We start from the raw sequence: 20,570 nt of genomic DNA, 5'->3' as shown, positions 1-20,570 counted from the left end.
CAGAGCTATTCTCTGCAGACTGCCCTCTTCTCCGTCTTCAGTAGCTCTTCCTGACATGGTGCCCTTAAAAATAAAAGTATCATTACACTGCCCCATAAATAAAAATATCTCCCATGTTACGTCCTTGACTAAATAATTGCCCCTCACTCTGCTACCTGCATAATATCCCCCACATTGCACTTCTGCATAATATCTTCCCACACTGACCCTCTGTATAATTTCCCCCCACACTGTACTTCTCCATAATGTCACCCCACACTGCCCCTCTTCATAATATCCCCCACACTGCCCCTCTCCTCAATATCCCCCACATTGCCCATCTCCATAATATTCCCCACACTGTTCCTTTATATAATGTTGACCCTGAATAAATAATTGCCCCTCACTGTATTACCTGCACAAAATATCCCCTTATACTGCCCCTCTTCATAATATCCCCCACACTGCTCTCCCCCATAAAAAGATATCTTCCCACACTGCCCATTTGTATAATAAATATCCACTCCACACTGCTCTTCTCCATAATATCCCCCCACACTTCACCTCTCCATAATATCCCCTACACTGCCCCTCTCCATAATATTCCTCTCAACACTGCCCCTAACTGTAATATTACCTCCACACTGTCCATCTCCATAATATTCCCCCCACACTGTCCCTCTGCATAAAGTCTCCCCACCCACTACCACTTTCACAAGGCCCTTCAATTGCCCCAAAATGTCCCCCATTGCTCCATAATGTGCCCTCGCAGTAACCCCAACCTGCCCCTCTCACCCTCCCCTTCATCTAATGTGATGGTACATTTAATCCTAAACTCCTCCTTGGAACGATTACTGGTGCCTGCGGTCTTCTCTGCCTCTATTACATCGGTGACACCAGCAGTGTGATGAGGTCAGCAGAGTGATGTCAGCAGAGTCATGACCTCATCATGCTGCTGCACTTTGGGGCAGGGGCTGATGCACACTCCTCTGCCTCAGTCCTGGAACCAAGTGTTCAAATGTATTTGCGTCTGTTATACGCGGATACATTTGAATATGGGAAGAATGGTATCTGGCGTGTCCTGAACAGCTCTGCGGGGCCGCAACAAACTTTGGCAGGAAGCATGCGGCCATACGTTGTGCAGGCCTGACCTAGAGGGTAATGTGAAAGTGTTGGCAGGTATTCAAGGATGTACGAAAGGCAAATGGCACTGGGATATTAAGGTTAACAGCAGCCTGCCTTACATTTTTTTAGATTTTGACTAGGGTTATGGCATTGATAATGAGAACGATCACCAGCCATGCGCAACCTTGCATAACATCTGCCAGAGAAATGCATGGCACCCCCCAGTGCTGACAGCTGACCACAGGTGGTTACAGCAGCTGGACCCAAGGCCATAAGCTGATCACTGGGGGCAGCTGGATTTAGAAAAGGGGGTGTCCAGATGGACTAAACCCTTCCTAGAAGGTTGGGGTCACCATTCTAATTGTCACCTATAGGACACATCTAATTGATCCCTAGATTTTACCATAGTTGAAAGCACAAATGTCTGGCATGAAGCTATAAAAATAACAAAGCAACAACAACAACAACAAAACAATAACCATAACAACAACAACAATATTAATATCCCACTGGAAAAGCTATGTATGCAATGGTGCAATGATACCTCCCATACTAGTAGAGTTAAAGGGAAACCCATCTCCCTAGATCCCTCTGGCCCATTTCTTTTGAAGAACCCCGACCTGCCGTGTAGAAACAGTTAAACGCTATCTGACACTGAAAATAGCAGCCTGGGGTATGTTTTTATTCCCCTGAAGCCCCCCTTTCCTTCATTACTTCCTAGTTTCCCCTCAGTGAAGGTATACAGAGCGCACTCACAGTAACTTCATTCACAAGTAGCGGAGAAGAGGAGGAGGGGGCATGGAGGGGATTCCACAAAGCCCCTGATGAAAAGAGCGAGGTCAACACATGAGACTCTAATAGTAAGAGCCAGACGAGGGACAAACAGTGTACCTCGAAGACATCACCTGATAATAGGGGCAAGAATTGTGTTTCCCATTTGCCACATAGTAAAAATTTACATTCAGTAGTTGTAGTACTTGTATGACACCTGAAGGGGGCACAGTGGCTGACACATTTGGGGACACGAGGGCGCAAGGAACTGTATCTGGCTGACATCTGAAGTTGTATTGAGAATGGCAGAATAAAGAGGACCTGTCATCAGGTGAAAAGTCTCTGTTTTGGGCTCTAATTTTATACTTGATATTCCCCTGAGTATTCCACTTTTTTTATTTTTATACAATCTGCCAAACTACCGTATCCCAAAGATATGAGACTTTATTTAGTACTATTTTTTAAACATTTTTTTAACAAGGGGGAGTTGCTCACAGGTGAATAAGCAGAGCAGCCTACAGACACGCCCCAGAGGATCCTGTGCCCCACACCCAATCAGAACTAACTATAAAGGCCCATATCTCTGGAACTGTATGGCAGATTTTAAAAAAGGGAAAAGGGCATTACATAGGGGAACAGCGATAATAAAATAAGAACTAAACCTGGACACTTTTCACCTGGCAGTGGCACAGGTCCACCTTAAAGACAGGCGCTGTATCTGACAACCAAAGAACTAGGGCTGGCAACAGGGGATTAAATATGGCTGAAACTTAAGGGGGAAGTTGGACTGACACCTGAAGGCACTATGGCTGACACTTGACAACACTAGCTTGAAGGGAGACAGTGTGGGCAAAATGTAAAAGGGTACTGGGACTGACACCTGGACAAGCAATGTGGACAGTTGTCTAAGGCTAGGTTACAGGAAAGAAATATATCTTGGTACCGTGTTAGCCAGTGGATAGAAAAATATTTAGAATTGAGAGTCCTCAGTGGCTAGGTTAACAATTCATTTTTTAGGGGTATTTTGGAGTGGATCCTCTCCAGTAATACTGTAAACAGAGTAAAAGTGAGGGACCCCCTCAGTTTGCGATTGTTCACATAGCGGAAGCAAGAGAATTTGGCCATATACAGTCACAGCAGAAAGTGAGAATATAAACCATGGCATCAAGAGTTCCATTACCATGACCAATCACACAGGGCTCCCATAAGCAGTGGCAGCCAGAGAAGGCCCCAATTAGCAGTGTCAGTCAGAGAAGGCCCCCATAAGCAGTGTCAGTCAGAGAAGGCCCCCATAAGCAGTGGCAGCCAGAGAAGGCCCCAATTAGTAGTGTCAGTCAGAGAAGGCCCCCATAAGCAGTGGCAGCCAGAGAAGGCCCCAATTAGCAGTGTCAGTCAGAGAAGGCCCCCATAAGCAGTGTCAGTCAGAGAAGGCCCCCATAAGCAGTGGCAGCCAGAGAAGGCCCCAATTAGTAGTGTCAGTCAGAGAAGGCCCCCATAAGCAGTGTCAGTCAGAGAAGGCCCCCATAAACAGTGGCAGCCAGAGAAGGCCCCAATTAGTAGTGTCAGTCAGAGAAGGCCCCCATAAGCAGTGTCAGTCAGAGAAGGCCCCCATAAGCAGTGGCAGGCAGAGAAGGCCCCAATTAGCAGTGTCAGTCAGAGAAGGCCCCCATAAGCAGTGTCAGTCAGAGAAGGCCCGCATAAGCAGTGGCAGCCAGAGAAGGCCCCAATAAGGTGCACCTTATAACTTCATCACATAAGGAACCCATGCACACACATTTGGCGGTCTGATACTTGGTGCTTGGTAGCTATGAAAGGGGGCCACACAGGTGCAAAACTCTCAGGGGAGCAAGCACAACGTTCCCAAAGCTAGCGCTGTAGAGTCAGGGCAGCGCATGTACCCCATTATTCTGGCTGTGTGCCCGGATCATTGGCCAAGCGCCACTTTCAACTATATTGGCAACAACATGACATTAATACAGATGGCACAATGATGTCACCACCCTGCGCCTTTGTGGTCGAGCTGTTCTGTGTAAGAGGTACAAGAGGACTTGCAGAAGGTGAATAGAAGCAAAATTTTGTTATTTTTTATTTTAATTACTTTTGGAGAATGCCCCTTGGGGCACCATTACTTCTTATTTCTAAGGGGGCACTCATGGGGCATTAGTGGGCACTCATACCTCACGCTATCCCACTACATCGATACTTTTTGAGGCAGCACTACTATTTTTAAAGGGGTCTCTTAGTGAGCATTACTGTTTTATGGGGCTTTCAGGGGGCATTCCTAGGTTAGGGGGGTCCAATACTTACCTTGCCCTGGGCACTAGAAACCCATGCTGTGACACAGCATCATTACTTTTTAAGGTGGTACTACTATTTCTAAAGGTAATACTGGGGGGCATTATTTGTTTTATGGGGACACTTACTGCTTTAGGGGCCACAATACTTACCGTCCCACGGGAACTAGCGACTCACGCTACCCTAAGGCATCCCTACTGCACTCAGGGGACATTATTCATATTAGGTGGTCATTTTACTGGATTAGGTGTACTACTTGCTTTCCTTTGGCATTGCCCTCTGGAGCTACATCACAGCATAGCTACTCTTTAAGGTGGTACTATGTCTTGACAGGACACTAGGGGGTATTACTTTTTTATGGGGGCACTTAGGAATCATTAATTAGGGGTAAAGGGGAGAAATACTTACCTTCCTCTGGCATCATTCACTCAGGACGTTTTATTGCTGGGTTAGGAAGTGCAATGCTTGCTTTGCCCTGGCTGCTGCTGTTCCCTGGGGGGCTACATGTATGGGGGTCCATAGCTGGCTGTATAGACCCACAAGTGATCAATACTCTGCAGATCGGCAGCAGGGGGTGTGTGAGGGGTGGGAGGCTGGAGCACATGGAAGTGCAGGTCTGTGCTGGAGCTGTCACCGGGGGAGGAGGAGGAGTGGGAGCAGTATAGTGTGCAGACTCAGAAGCCCACCAGGCAGATTGGGCTGGGGAAGGGGTGAGATACATGGATGCCACTGGCAAACTGCAGAATTAGGGATCGCATTCCAGAGGGGAGTGAAATTGATCAGGGAGACAGGAGAGGAGGGAGGTGCCTTGGCTTTGGGGACTGACTCAGTGTAGACCTCAGCTGGATTGTGCTGGGAATGTTGTAGGACTTTTCTTGGGGCAGGAGGTGAGAGGAGAGCAGGCTGGATGTGACTATGTCAGGAGGACTGGAAGACTCGCTGTGATCTGTCATTGTATCACTTGGATCCTGGATACTTTGATTTTGTTTTGAACTATTTACAAGGAGAAGAAGATACATGTGATCCCTCCCTGAAGGTAAGGCTCAGGCTGCTGGTCATCTCTGGGGACAATCATGGTGACCATCACATTTGACATCTGGGTCACTTACAAATGTACAAGTTGTGACTACAAGTTCCAGCATGTCTGGAAGTTTCGGGGTTATGGGGATTACCTTCATTTGTGATCAGTTTTGACCTATAGGGCATTTATCAATATGAAGCTGTGACATCTAGCTGTTGCCAATCTACAACTCTCAGCATGTCAAGCATGTTGAATAATTTCCTAAATGAAACAAATTGCATAACTAACTTATTGCTAAATTTTCAACACTTTCTCTCCACTTGCTTTATTCAAATCTTCCATAGTAGCCCAAAAGTTGGCAGGTAGTGCTTTTATAAAGGGATGTCTGCGGTCTTCTTTGTAAGATATGTAGAAATATGGAGGCTTCCTGACTATGCACCTAAGCTTTATGTCAGAGGACACATAGATTGGGGAGTTGGAATTTAATCATTTGATTCTTTTGTTCCTTGGGCAGATAAGCTGCTGTCAGAAGATGACCCCCCACATGGCAAGGTTTTCTTCCTCCTCATCACTGTGACATTTCAGTTGATATTGGCCTTCGGATTCGGTCAATGCCTCCATATCTAACCTGTACGGTGCATCTTGACTCTTTGGCAAAAAAAAATTGAGCATGTTGAACTTTGGTGCCCAATCCTTTTGTTTTTAGGGGAGACATGTCTCTGTCAGACACCTGTGAAGGATGATTTTCCTCTTCTGATTGATGGTGTATGAAAATTAAAGAAATAAAAAGGTAAAAAGGGGGTGTCTCGTAAATTACATTTATCGTCTATCCACAGGATAGATGATGATTGTACGATCTCTAGGGAAGCTGCTGAAACCACCACTGAATAAGAGACCAAAGAAGTAGTGAGCATGTGCAACCACAACCACTGCTAGAGCTGCACTTGCTCACTGTTGCTCCATTCACGCAGAGGAGTTTGGGAATGTGGCAGTAGCAGCAGAAGGATCTATAACCTACAGATAGGTGATAAAATGTAATTTATGGGAATATTTCTGTCCGTCGTTGGTTATTTAAGGTTAAATTGCACCCACTGAACATCCATCATGATTGAAAGTGTTCATTTTGTTAGTTATGGTTGAGTGCCTTAACAAGGGCCGACGTCAGCACACGGCGTACCCGGGCAAGTACCGGGGCCCTGGCGAGACATGGGGGCCCATTCAGGGCCGGCGTTAGGGGCAGGCAGCTGCCAGTGGCTAGGGCCCCCGCTCCCCCAGGGCCCCTCAGCTAGCGGCACATCACGCAGCTGCTATGGGGCCCCTGTGTGGCAGGGAGGCCCACCTGTCGCAAGCGCCAACTCCCCCGCTGCTGCTTTGAACTTTACCGGCGCCTGCCGGTAAAGTTCAAAGCAAATAATGGAGGAGAGAGCGTCACCTGACGCTCCCTCTCCCATCATTCCCCGCTCTGCCTCTGACACTGCCGCTGCGGGTGCGCGATGACGTCATCGCGCACCCGCTGTTTGTCAGGCAGTGCAGCGGCAGCTGCCGAGACTAGAGCAGGGAGGGAGCAGTGCGGCGCGGGAACGTTGAGAGGTGAGGAGTGTTTTTTTGTAACTAACAGTGAGTACTGGACTATGTGGCCATTCTTGGGGGGAGGGGGGCTGTGCTGTATACTACATGTCTGTGCTATATACTACACAGCTGTTCTATATACTACATGGCTGTTCTATAAACTACGTGGGCCATGTTATATACTATGCGGCTGTGCTATATACTATATGGGCTGTTATATGTTACGTGGGCTGTGCTATATACTACGTGGCTGCATTATATGCAACGTGGGCTGTTATATGCTACGTGGCTGTGCTATATACTACGTGGGCTGTGTTATATACTACGTGAGCCATGTTATATACTATGTGGGCTGTTATATGCTACGTGGGCTGTGCTATATACTACATGGCTGTTCTATAAACTACGTGGGCCGTGTTATATACTATGTGGCTGTGCTATATACTATATGGGCTGTTATATGCTACGTGGGCTGTGCTATATACTACATGACTGTGTTATATACTACGTGGGCTGTGTTATATACTACATGGCTGTGTTTATATGCGATCATGAATCGTGGTATGTGTTAAAGGGGGGCCACTGAGACTCTTTCGCCCAGGGCCCTCAAAAACCTGGAGCCTGCCCTGGCCTTAACGGTTCAGAAGACCCGCTGTCTTTTTGCATCCTGGGAATGTAGCCTTGGATGGAATTATCTACATTATCTGAGTACTTGATTCACTGTCTGATAAGGCTCTGTTCACACATCCGCTCGGACATTCCATTTTAGGGACAAACAGAATAAGTGATCCGTTGCTTCACTTTTGTGGGGGTCTGTCTGGAATGGAAAATAAAGTTCTGCATTTAGGACTTTTTTTCCCTATACCAAAAAAAACGACGCCAATTTTTTTCCATTTACCTAGCTGATGAAGTGGATCACTTATTACCTTTGCATGTTCCTAAAATGGAACAGACAAGCATTTGTACATGTGATCAGAGCCTGAGACAGTAAGTCAGGATGTTAGTACGCATGTAGACTATTTACATGAGAGGTCTACTAGAATTTTGGAAAAAATTGGAAGCTGGACAAGAATAGAGAAGAAAGTCTTCATTTTGAAGTTGCTCAGAAGCTTCTCGGAAGCATTTGGTCCATTTGGTCAATGTTGTCCAAAAGGTGATGTTACGGTGTCAGCTATCTGGATGGCCTTCAAGGCAGGATCGTAAAGACATGATTGACCTCTAGAGCTCATTGCATCAGTGATAATAGAAGCCATGGTGGTATAACATAGGCATTGCTCAGAACTATGTCTATAAGGACATTTGATATGATATATAAATCTTTTTGAAATGAGCCTGTCAGCACAGAATCACTGCTCAAACCAAGCACAGTCACTTGGTGCACCCTTAGTGTGGTGGAGCAGTTCAGGACATCTTCTGATCTTCTTGTTTTGCATCTATCTCCATCCACTGGCTTCTGTAAAGTAGGTGGTAAGGTGCACTCAACTGTTCGGCCACGCCAACGGTTCACTGAGCATCTGTTATTGGGTTGAATGGTCATTTTGTGCTGACAGGTCCATTTTGTATCACCACGGTGCTTTCATTATTGCATTTGTACCTTTTTTTTGTTAAGTTTTAAGTGTTTTGTGCTTTTTTTTTTCTTTGCGCTATATTCATCCTTCCATTTGCGCCCTTTTTGAGGTCCATTTTTTTGTGCGAGACCATTTTTTTTTAAGGTAGCCACTGTAGGTGGACATTTGAAGAATTACGGAATGTGTCGCAAAGGGATTTTAGGTACGCTTGAAATTTTGGTGCACATTTTCCAACATTTTAGCAGAACATGCAAATTTCCTACTACTTGTAATCTCAGAGAACACGGCTGAGGCTTTCAGACCTGTAGATAAGCTTACTCCGACAAGTTACCTGCCCTGGGGGTAGAGGAGGCGGGGGTAAGTGGCGTGTCTGATATCAGCGAGTGGCTCCTGGAGAGTTATTTATTTCCTCAAGCCTCGGGTATCAAAACTTACAGATCTTCTGATGTCTGCTTTACAAGTCCTAGCATTTCTTAACTAGGTAAATGGTGACCATGAGGTCAGGCCTGTCTCCTATGTATTCTGTACCAGCTCCTTAGCTCTGGCCAGGAAAAATGTCGCTGTTAGTAGTTGTGGTCTGTAACCATATCATGAAAAAAACATGTTACAGTCGTAGTCAGAGATATGGAAGACTTTTTTTTTTTTTAGAAAGAGCGCCATTTTTATCCATAAGCTCTTCGGAGTATTGCAACTCAATTCTACCCCTTTGAATAGCATTCATGCCAACCCAATCCATGGACAAGAGAGCTCAGTTTGTGCACTGGAAGAAAGCAATGAAGTTTTTTGAATTTTACACAAGGTTTTAAAAAGCGCTTTGCCATTTTTTTAGAAGAACTCTGGATTTAAGTAACACTCAAAGAAGGAGCTTAACAATCAGTATAACATTTTAAGGGGCTGTCTATAACTTCCCCGATACACTGGAGCCATATTGTGGCTTTTACATCAGGCACAAAGTTCTTGGGGTGCGTGCAACATTTCAAGAGAAAATACACTAAAATAAAATGGGGCCCCTGGCATTGAAGAGCCGCTTGCTCAATACTTATGGCCCTGTGCCCTGGATCTCTGCCAAGCGCCACCTTGAGTAGTACCGGCGTACCAATAGTGCCAATACTGTGGCAGAGCATGGAGTGATAGGCTCCTGTCCGTACCCTACTACTTTACATCTCAAAGGACACAGACTGCTGTAGGCCTACAAGACATCAGTGCCGCCTGTGCAGGCACAAAGGTGACATTACTTTTGTAGGTGGCACTCATGGGGCATTAACACTTTCTAAAGAGGCTATTGGTAGGTTAAGGGGACAAAACATGCCTTGAAGGTCAGTGATAAGCTGGGTATGCTTGTCAAAGCAAGAAAGTGGGAATGGGGCCACATCTACATGGAATTGGCCCATCCCTGTCGAGTCACAGTGGGATCCCAGTATTTGGGGTGTGTGGCTTTCACTTTAGGTAAAGGTATGAAATGTTTCTATAGTAACAGTGATAAGTAGAGATGGCGGCTGTAAGCAGATGCCCCCTTAATCTGGTGATTCCCCAGCTATCCCTGGCCGCAGCAGATGACATGGAGTGACAGGTATTTTCACACTATGTAGGATGAGCTCGGTGAGAGGATGCCAAATACCAGAGGAGATGACTCCTGGCCTTAGTCACCATGGCAGATATAAACTACAAAGTGGCCCTTCTTAAAGGGCGTTTACACCTAATGTATATTTATGTACTAAAGCAATGAATTTATTTTTATTACTGTAGGAATTGAGGTTGTTTTTATAGAAAGCAACCCATATTGCACTATTTTCCCTGCAATGACTACCGGGATGGCAGCTTCCTTAAAGAGGGTTTTGGATCAGTGTCAAACAATTCACTTAGATACACATTCTGTCAGACATTTCTTGAACTGAGGAGTCTGGGTGGTTTCTATAGCTGACAGAGCTGTCATTACTACGCTGTGAGGCCTTTATTTCTATTTTCTGGCAGCCATCTTGACTGAAATGATCTTACTTGTTTTTATATACCCTGTCAGGTGATTATGGAGGAGTTGCTCTTAGCATCCAATCAGGTGCCTACCGTAATTTCATTTTTCAACTTGCCTTAGAAATATGAGAGCTGGAATGTGATTGGTTTCATTTATCCGGTTATAGATTAGGTAACCATTTTATTCTTTCGGCTCCTGAATAAGTAAAACATTACTAGTACAATCACATATGCCTCATTTATGGAGAGTTTGAGGTAAAATGGTCTTTGTTGACCATCCCAACCAATCAGAGCTCAGCTTTTAATTTTTTAGCAGCAATGCTAAACTGAAAGCTGTGCCGTGATTGGTTACCATGGGCAGCAAAGAGCCTCCATCTTCTCTGACATATGGCCTATGGATGTTTACTAACAAAGCGTCATGGTGAAAACACATGGAGTAATGGACTTGGAAAAGTGCCACTAAATTACTCATGCCAGGAACTCCTGGAATAGCTGGAAGGCCAAGGGACGGCCGGTACAATGTTAGCAGGGAGAAGCATGGACGCTACAGAGACACCAAATTTGAAGACACAAAAGAGAATAGTAAAACCAAAAACATTCAGTTTGAAAAAATGTTGCAGTAATCCGCAAGTGCTAGTAAAAGATGTAAAAAACAGGGTATTTGGTTGATACGTTTTTTGCAAAAAATGTATACTAAGCTGCTCTACCAATCTTCACGGTATACCCTTATCAGAGCAGTCCTAACTAATGTATGCAATCCCTATCTGATGTATTTAAAAACCTGATCATCTGTATATAACCTGTGTGAACAGGGTTCAGAGAGGAAAAATCCATATGTGCATACAGGGCAGAACAGCTTTTGTACACCAAATTGTCTGTAAAAAAATCTTCATGTTCTGTCCCTTGAAGTATTTTTTCCACCATTGAATTCATGGCTGCATGCAAAATCCATCCATCTTCTTTTTATTTTTAAATCATTTTAGGCCCATGGGATGGTTAACTGTGATGTCAGGGTTGTTCAATCAGAAAATGACCTATAGTTTTTCCAATTTAGTAATTAGTAAACAATATACTAAACAATATATGACTGAACATACAATTTACCATATACAAGTGACATATGTAAAATGCACAGCGAGGGACCATTTGTTATGTATAAAAGGGATTACGGCATGTTGAGTACATGTACAATGTCATAAAATTGTATATAAAAATAATACATGAATATATATATATATATATATATATATATATATATATATATATATATATATATATATATATATATAATTATTATTTTGCTTTAACTGTGTAGACAATTCTTCCCTCCGCTATAAAAGACAGGCAACTCTGTATAATATACTATACCCGATGAAGAAGAAGGGAACATACACCCTTGTCTTCACTACGTGGCAATGCCCAGGACTTACCGCTCTTTTCCCTGTTTGGTTTGAATACAATTCACAATAGATGATATCACAGCTCAAGTTCTCCTCCTCCTCAACAATGTCTGATAACACCTTTATATTCAGTAGATAACACAGGATCCACCATTCACAATAGGCGATGTCACAGCTCACCTCCTCTCCCTCCTGTACAATGACTGATAACACCTATATATACAGTAGATAACAGGATCCACCATTCACAATAGGTGATGTCACAGTTCACCTCCTCCCCCTCCTGTACAATGACTGATAACACCTTTATATTCAGTAGATAACACAGGATCCACCATTCACAATAGGCGATGTCACAGCTCACCTCCTCTCCCTCCTGTACAATGACTGATAACACCTATATATACAGTAGATAACAGGATCCACCATTCACAATAGGTGATGTCACAGCTCACCTCCTCCTCCTCCTGTACAATGACTGATAACACCTCTATATACAATTATTCAAGGAGAACAAAAGGAGCGTTCAAAAAGACAAACGTAAAAAAGTACAAAATTTATTGAAACATATAACAGACAACATATACAGACACATATATGAAATCAAGGACACTAAAACAACCCCAAGCACCCGCAATGGTCATCAGAGCTATATAAAGTGTATATGGTATAGGCACAAAGGTAACGTAAGTGGCACAGAATGGATGACCATATCCCTATCCAGCCCCATGAACCCCAGCTAAAGTCCCCCTGGTTACAAAGTATAGACCTAGATGGGGCTAGCAGAAAGTACTGCAAAACTGACAATCCATGGGACCGGACACACTCCAGGAGGCTGATATCACTACCGGTCAAATAAAAGCATATAGCATCACAGGCACAGTGAGACCAATATCCAAAAGGTACTTCTTACCCGGGTGCAGGGATCGAAAAGAGAAGGGCGACACCCCCGACGCGCGTTTCGCTCCAGCGTTGTTTGCTTTATCAAGGGGAAGTGTCACAAACTCCACCAAAGGAGCCTTATATCCCCCACTTCCGGTCGCGTGAAACTCACGTGACCCGGAAGTCAGTACGGCTGCTCGTTAGCGGCGCGTGCGTCCATGGCACCCGGCGCCGCAACCACCCCGCCCAGCCAGGCTCCCGAGGCAAGTGAGTGGGAGCCTGGAAACACCATGGCAACCAGTCACAGACTCGGGAAGCCGAACGGCCGGACAGAGGAGGGGCGGAGCCAAGAGCAAACGGGCGCACGCGCACTGCAACCGGAACAATAACAAGGCATGTAACCACTAAGGAGAATGATATATGCAACAAACATAGAATTAATCACAATCTGTAATGAAATAATCATGAAGTATATACAATTGGCATATAGACCATTATAGCAATAATTCATATACAGGCATACATTGAATCCATCCAGTATTGTGACATGCCAGTCAGAGTCCAAAGGTATTTTCAAGGGATACCAGGAACGTCATGGAAAATATTCAAAGAGTAGCAGGAACATCAAAGAAAAAACTATAAAAAACACAAAAAGACAAATGTTAAAACCAAAATTAAAAAGGTGAAGCAGACACCTAATAACGGAGGGGAGCCCAAAGATCTTAAAAAGAGCTACAGGAACGGAGCAAAATTGAGAGATTCGTTAAGGCCACCAGGTCTAACGGTGCCCAGGGTCACAATCCACTTAAGTTCACGTTGGGCAAGGAGTTGCTTGATATTACCCCCTCGTATACCTGTGTGGACAACATCAATTCCCCTTACCAAAAACTGGCTAGGGTCACAGTTGTGGTACTTTTTAAAATGCCTCGCTATAGTTTTTAATTGAGAGACATCCTCTATCGTCCTGGCTGCGCCAATGTCCCGCACATGCTCCCTCACCCTTACTCTTAATTCACGTGATGTTAAGCCTACATAGATGAGACGGCAGCTGCAGGTAGCATAATAGATCACATTTTTGGTACCGCAGGAGAGATGTGATAGAGGATGTCTCTCAATTAAAAACTATAGCGAGGCATTTTAAAAAGTACCACAACTGTGACCCTAGCCAGTTTTTGGTAAGGGGAATTGATGTTGTCCACACAGGTATACGAGGGGGTAATATCAAGCAACTCCTTGCCCAACGTGAACTTAAGTGGATTGTGACCCTGGGCACCGTTAGACCTGGTGGCCTTAACGAATCTCTCAATTTTGCTCCGTTCCTGTAGCTCTTTTTAAGATCTTTGGGCTCCCCTCCGTTATTAGGTGTCTGCTTCACCTTTTTAATTTTGGTTTTAACATTTGTCTTTTTGTGTTTTTTATAGTTTTTTCTTTGATGTTCCTGCTACTCTTTGAATATTTTCCATGACGTTCCTGGTATCCCTTGAAAATACCTTTGGACTCTGACTGGCATGTCACAATACTGGATGGATTCAATGTATGCCTGTATATGAATTATTGCTATAATGGTCTATATGCTAATTGTATATACTTCATGATTATTTCATTACAGATTGTGATTAATTCTATGTTTGTTGCATATATCGTTCTCCTTAGTGGTTACATGCCTTGTTATTGTTCCGGTTGCAGTGCGCGTGCGCCCGTTTGCTCTTGGCTCCGCCCCTCCTCTGTCCGGCCGTTCGGCTTCCCGAGTCTGTGACTGGTTGCCATGGTGTTTCCAGGCTCCCACTCACTTGCCTCGGGAGCCTGGCTGGGCGGGGTGGTTGCGGCGCCGGGTGCCATGGACGCACGCGCCGCTAACGAGCAGCCGTACTGACTTCCGGGTCACGTGAGTTTCACGCGACCGGAAGTGGGGGATATAAGGCTCCTTTGGTGGAGTTTGTGACACTTCCCCTTGATAAAGCAAACAACGCTGGAGCGAAACGCGCGTCGGGGGTGTCGCCCTTCTCTTTTCGATCCCTGCACCCGGGTAAGAAGTACCTTTTGGATATTGGTCTCACTGTGCCTGTGATGCTATATGCTTTTATTTGACCGGTAGTGATATCAGCCTCCTGGAGTGTGTCCGGTCCCATGGATTGTCAGTTTTGCAGTACTTTCTGCTAGCCCCATCTAGGTCTATACTTTGTAACCAGGGGGACTTTAGCTGGGGTTCATGGGGCTGGATAGGGATATGGTCATCCATTCTGTGCCACTTACGTTACCTTTGTGCCTATACCATATACACTTTATATAGCTCTGATGACCATTGCGGGTGCTTGGGGTTGTTTTAGTGTCCTTGATTTCATATATGTGTCTGTATATGTTGTCTGTTATATGTTTCAATAAATTTTGTACTTTTTTACGTTTGTCTTTTTGAACGCTCCTTTTGTTCTCCTTGAATAATAGTATCTTTTGGAGTAGGATTTATAGTGTCCAGGACATGGTATTTGGACACTTTGCATTATGAGCCTGGGGGTATATTTAATCACCTCTATATACAGTAGATAGCACAGGATCCACCATTCACAATAGCTGATGTCACAGCTCACCTCCTCCTGCACAATGACCGATAACACCTGTATACACAGTAGATAACACAGGATCCACCATTCACAATGGATGATGTCACAGCTCACCTCCTCCTCCTATACAATGTCTGATAACACCTCTTTATACAGTAGATAACACAGGATTCACCATTCACAATAGGTGATGTCACAGCACACCTCCTCCCTCTGTACAATGTCTGATAACACCTCTATATATAGTAGATAACAGAATCCACCACTCACAATAGGTGATGTCACAACTCACCTCCTCCTGTTGCACAAAGCCTGATAACACCTCTATATATAGTAGCTACCACAGGATCCAATATTAACAATAAGTGATGTCACAGCTCACCTCCTCCCCCTCCTGTTCAATCACTGATAACACCTCTATATACAGTAGCAACAACAGGATCCACCATTCACAATAGGTGATGTCACAGCTCACCTCCCCTCCTCCTGTACAATGACTGATAACACCTCTATATACAGTAGATAACACAGGAGCCACCATTCACAATAGGTGATGTCACAGCTCACCTCCTCCTCCTGTACAATGACTGATAACACCTCTATATACAGTAGATAGCACAGGATCCACCATTCACAATAGATGATGTCACAGCTCACCTCCTCCTCTTGTACAATGACTGATAACACCTCTATATACAGTAGATAACACACGATCCACCATTCACAATAGGTGATATCACAGCTCACCTCCTCTTGTACAATGACTGATAACACCTCTATGTACAGTAGATAACACAGGATCCATCATTCACAATAGAAGATATCACAGCTCACTTCCTGTTCATGTACAATGACTGATAACACCTCTATATACAGTAGATAGCAGGATCCACCCTTCACAATAGGTGGTGTCACAGCTCACCTCCTCCCCCCCCGTACAATGACTGATAGCACCTCTATATACAGTAGATAACACAGAATCTACCATTCACAATAGGAGATATCACAGCTCACCTCCTCCTCATGTACAATGACTGATAACACCTCTATATACAGTAGATAGCAGGATCCACCCTTCACAATAGGTGATGTCACAGCTCACCTCCTCTTGTACAATGACTGATAACACCTCTATGTACAGTAGATAACACAGGATCCACCATTCACAATAGAAGATATCACAGCTCACTTCCTGTTCATGTACAATGACTGATAACACCTCTATATACAGTAGATAGCAGGATCCACCCTTCACAATAGGTGGTGTCACAGCTCACCTCCCCCCGTACAATGACTGATAGCACCTCTATATACAGTAGATAACACAGAATCTACCTTTCACAATAGGAGATATCACAGCTCACCTCCTCCTCATGTACAATGACTGATAACACCTCTATATACAGTAGATAGCAGGATCCACCCTTCACAATAGGTGATGTCACAGCTCACCTCCTCTACCTCTTGTACAATGACTGATAGCACCTCTATATACAGTAGATAACACAGAATCTACCATTCACAATAGGAGATATCACAGCTCACCTCCTCTTCATGTACAATGACTGATAACACCTCTATATACAGTAGATAGCAGGATCCACCCTTCACAATAGGTGATATCACAGCTCACCTCCTCTTGTACAATGACTGATAACACCTCTATATACAGTAGATAACACAGAATCTACCATTCACAATAGGAGATATCACAGCTCACCTCCTCCTCATGTACAATGACTGATAACACCTCTATATACAGTAGATAGCAGGATCCACCCTTCACAATAGGTGATGTCACAGCTCACCTCCTCTACCTCTTGTACAATGACTGATAACACCTCTATATACAGTAGCTACCACAAGATCCACCATTCACAATAACTGATGTCACAGCTCACCTCCTCCCCCTCCTGTACAATGACTGATAACACCTCTATATACAGTAGATAACACAGGATCCACCATTCACAATAGGTGATGTCACAGCTCACCTCCTCCTCATGCACAATGACTGATAACACCTCTATATACAGTAGATAGTAGGATCCACCCTTCACAATAGGTGATGTCACAGCTCACCTTCCTTTCGCTTCACATTAACCCTTGCACACGCTCATTAGAGGCTTCAAAGCATAAGATAGGGGCGGAGTCGGTTCATTGCTGCTAATCTACGTGTGAATTTCCAGAAACAACAGGATGTCAGAATCTAAAAACATGCCAGTGTGAAATTTTTTACAAAAATTAACACAAAAAACTATTTTTAATAATAGATCAATTTCTAATGACACATTACCTTTACAAGATCAATTTTCTTCTGGTAAGAGGGGGAGGATGATCGAGGTGTTTCAGCCCTTACGCACCCTTTCTCCACCATTGCCTGCTGGAGGTGAATGCCCTGCAGCTATAAATTCTACTCGCTTGGGCAACGCTGGTGGCATATTGTTCCAGCCAAAACAAAGGCAATCAGAGATTAGCGGGCACCGAGCCTAGAACTGTGACACTGACACCCAGGTGGTAACGCCATAAAATCTGTAACATCCTGCAGGAATGTCTGTGTCCTCGATTGCCTGTGCGCGGGTAATCTCCTGACCTTACCTGCACCCCATAAACGGTCCTACAGGTTAGAGTGACGCCGATGAATCACTCCGGGAACTGTCCAAAAACTGGATCCAGTCCCTGAAACTCAAGGAAACTTGGAGCTTACTCCTGTTTACTGTGCAGGCCCCTGATGAACAGCTCATTTACTTCACTGTTTTGTTTTAACTCTTTACATCAGACTAATCTGTTTTTTGTTTGTCTTTTTTGTTTTGTTTTTTTGACTTTGTGCTTTTAATGGGCGTTTGATGCTACAGTTTTTTTTATTCTTTTGTGCTTTTAATATACTACGGGGAATGGCCGGTTCTGCCCTTATTTTTCATTTCGTAGAATGCATTCCATGTGTCTTAAAGTTGCGTCAGGAGGGATTGTAAGGTCTAGGCAGGACATATGGAAGGGATTATATGGGGAGAATGCAGCCATTTTTTATTATTGTTATTTTTCCTCTTGTGTCAAACCAAAAACTTTGTCTTGTTATAGAACGCAGACATTATTTTATTACTTTAAATTATTTTTCCTCTTGTGTCAAAGCAAAAGCGTTGTCTTGATATATATTTTTAAGACAATTTCATCATGACCATATTAAAAAAAAAAAAAAAGTTTGAATGGAACAGCACCCCTCTTGTTCAGTGGTTGTATCTGGTATTGCATCAAAGTCATATTAAGCTGTAAAACCAAATACAAACGCTGGGCAATAGTGGCTCTTAAAGAATGTTAAAAAAAATACTTTTGGTTGCTTCACTGTACATATATAAGGGTGGGCATATTGTTCCGTGTGCCACCTAGGACCTGTGGCACATTCCTTACTGACATACGATTAGTGGACTTTGCTCCTAAGTGATTAGTGCCGAGACCAGGGAGCAAGCATGTAGCCATGTGAGCTCGTGTTAGGCAGACTATAGGACAATGATACCAATGTCCTGATGTTCTCTGGCCCGGTGTCCAAAAATTGATTCACTATGAGCCTGTGATGGAAAATGGAAGTGCCGGCCATTAACCCATTATTACGTGATCCAGTTCTCCTAGTGAACCAGTACGAAACAAAACAAATGAGCTGGGTCCATTATCGGCAGCTGTTAGTGCTGTCAAGCCAAAGTGTGCCACATTCCTTGGCAGCGCACGCTATAAACATATACCAGCATTCGCCTCTTAAAGCGCCAGCAAACCTCCAATACTGAAACGCTTCAACTATTCCCTACTCTATCTCAATGATCCCCATAAGACATTTTATTTTTTATGTCCTCTATTTCTTTCTCGGTTTTCTTACCACAAACATTATTAGTAACCCTTAGTAGCCCATGTGATAAAGCTAGCATTTATCATATGAGTTATGTGGACGCTGAATTCACCCTGGAAACAGAGTACCCCCCTTTACCTCTGAATGCACCCTTGTAACAAAGAGTGCCCTTCCTGAGTGTATCCTTAAATAATAATAATCTTTATATAGCGCTGACATATTCCGCAGCGCTTTACAGTTTGCACACATTATCATCACTGTCCCCGATGGGGCTCACAATCTAAATTCCCTTTCAATATGTATGTCTTTGGAGTGTGGGAGAAAACCGGAGTACCCGGAGGAAACCCACGCAAACACGGGGAGAATATACAAACTCCTTGCAGATGTTGTCCTTGGTGGATTTGAACCTGGACTCCAGCGCTGCAAGGCTGCAGTGCTAACCACTGAGCCACCTTGTCCCTATAAGTGCACCCTTATAACAAAGATTGCTTCCCAGAGTGTCCCCTGGAAATAAAGAGTGCTCCCTGGAAACAAAGAATGCTCCCCAGAGTGCTCCCTGGAAACAAAGAGTGCTCCCCAGAGTGCTCCCTGGAAACAAAGAGTGCTCCCCAGAGTCCCCCTGGAAACAAAGAGTGCTCCCCATAGTGCCCCCTGGAAACAAAGAGTGCTCCCCAGAGTCTCCCTGGAAACAAAGAGTGTTCCCCAGAGTGCCCTCTGAAAACAAAAAGTGCTCTCCAGAGTGCCCCTGGAAACAAAGAGTGCTCCCCAGAGTGCCCCCTGGAAACAAAGAGTGCTCCCCAGAGTCCCCCTGGAAACAAAGAGTGCTCCCTAGTGTCCCCCTGGAAACAAAGAATGCTCTCCAGAGTGCTCCCTGGAAACAAAGAGTGCTCCCCAGAGTCCCCCTGGAAACAAAGAGTGTTCCCCAGAGTGCCCTCTGGAAACAAAAAGTGCTCTCCAGAGTGCCCCCTGGAAACAAAGAGTGCTCCCCAGAGTGCCCCCTGGAAACAAAGAGTGCTCCCCTGAGTGCCCCATGGAAACAAAGAGTGCTCCCCAGAGTCCCCCTGGAAACAAAGAGTGCTCCCCAGAGTCCCCCTGGAAACAAAGAGTGCTCCCTAGTGTCCCCCTGAAAACAAAGAATGCTCCCCAGGTTGCTCCCTGGAAACAAAGAGTGCTCCCCAGAGTCCCCCTGGAAACAAAGTGTTCCCCTGAGTGCCCTCTGGAAACGAAAAGTGCTCTCCAGAGTGCCCCTGGAAACAAAGAGTGCTCCCCAGAGTCCCTCTGGAAACAAAGAGTGCTCCCCAGAGTCCCCCTGGAAACAAAGAGTGCTCCCCAGAGTCCCCCTGGAAACAAAGAGTGTTCCCCAGAGTGCCCTCTGAAAACAAAAAGTGCTCTCCAGAGTGCCTCTGGAAACAAAGAGTGCTCCCCAGAGTGCCCTCTGGAAATAGAGTGCCCCCAGAATATCCCCTGGAAACAAAGAGTGCTCCTTGGAAACAAAGGGTGCTCCCCAGAGTGCCCCTTGGAAACAAGGTTGCTCCCCAGAGTGCCTCCTGGAAACGGAGTGCCCGAGTGTTCCTTCAAAACAAGGAGCACACCTCTAAA

General features: G+C 44.7%; 1 protein-coding gene across 2 annotated transcripts in view; it reads left to right on the top strand.

Moving 5' to 3' along the window:
• Nucleotides 1–5,047: 5,047 nt before the first annotated feature.
• The window catches only part of ADAMTSL4 (ADAMTS like 4), a 186,169-nt gene continuing 170,646 nt past the window's right edge, over nt 5,048–20,570 (top strand). The window contains exon 1 of one of the 2 annotated variants that reach the window (XM_069727043.1): nt 5,048–5,206. The gene's annotated coding sequence lies outside the window, so the exon portion shown is untranslated. The remainder of the gene's footprint in view (nt 5,207–20,570) is intronic. The other variant, XM_069727052.1, reaches the window with a different exon arrangement.

Source organism: Ranitomeya imitator, chromosome 1 (assembly GCF_032444005.1).
Source record: "Ranitomeya imitator isolate aRanImi1 chromosome 1, aRanImi1.pri, whole genome shotgun sequence".
NCBI lineage: Eukaryota > Metazoa > Chordata > Amphibia > Anura > Dendrobatidae > Ranitomeya > Ranitomeya imitator.
Note: the sequence above shows the minus strand (reverse complement) of the source record. Positions and strands in the feature narration are given on the sequence as shown.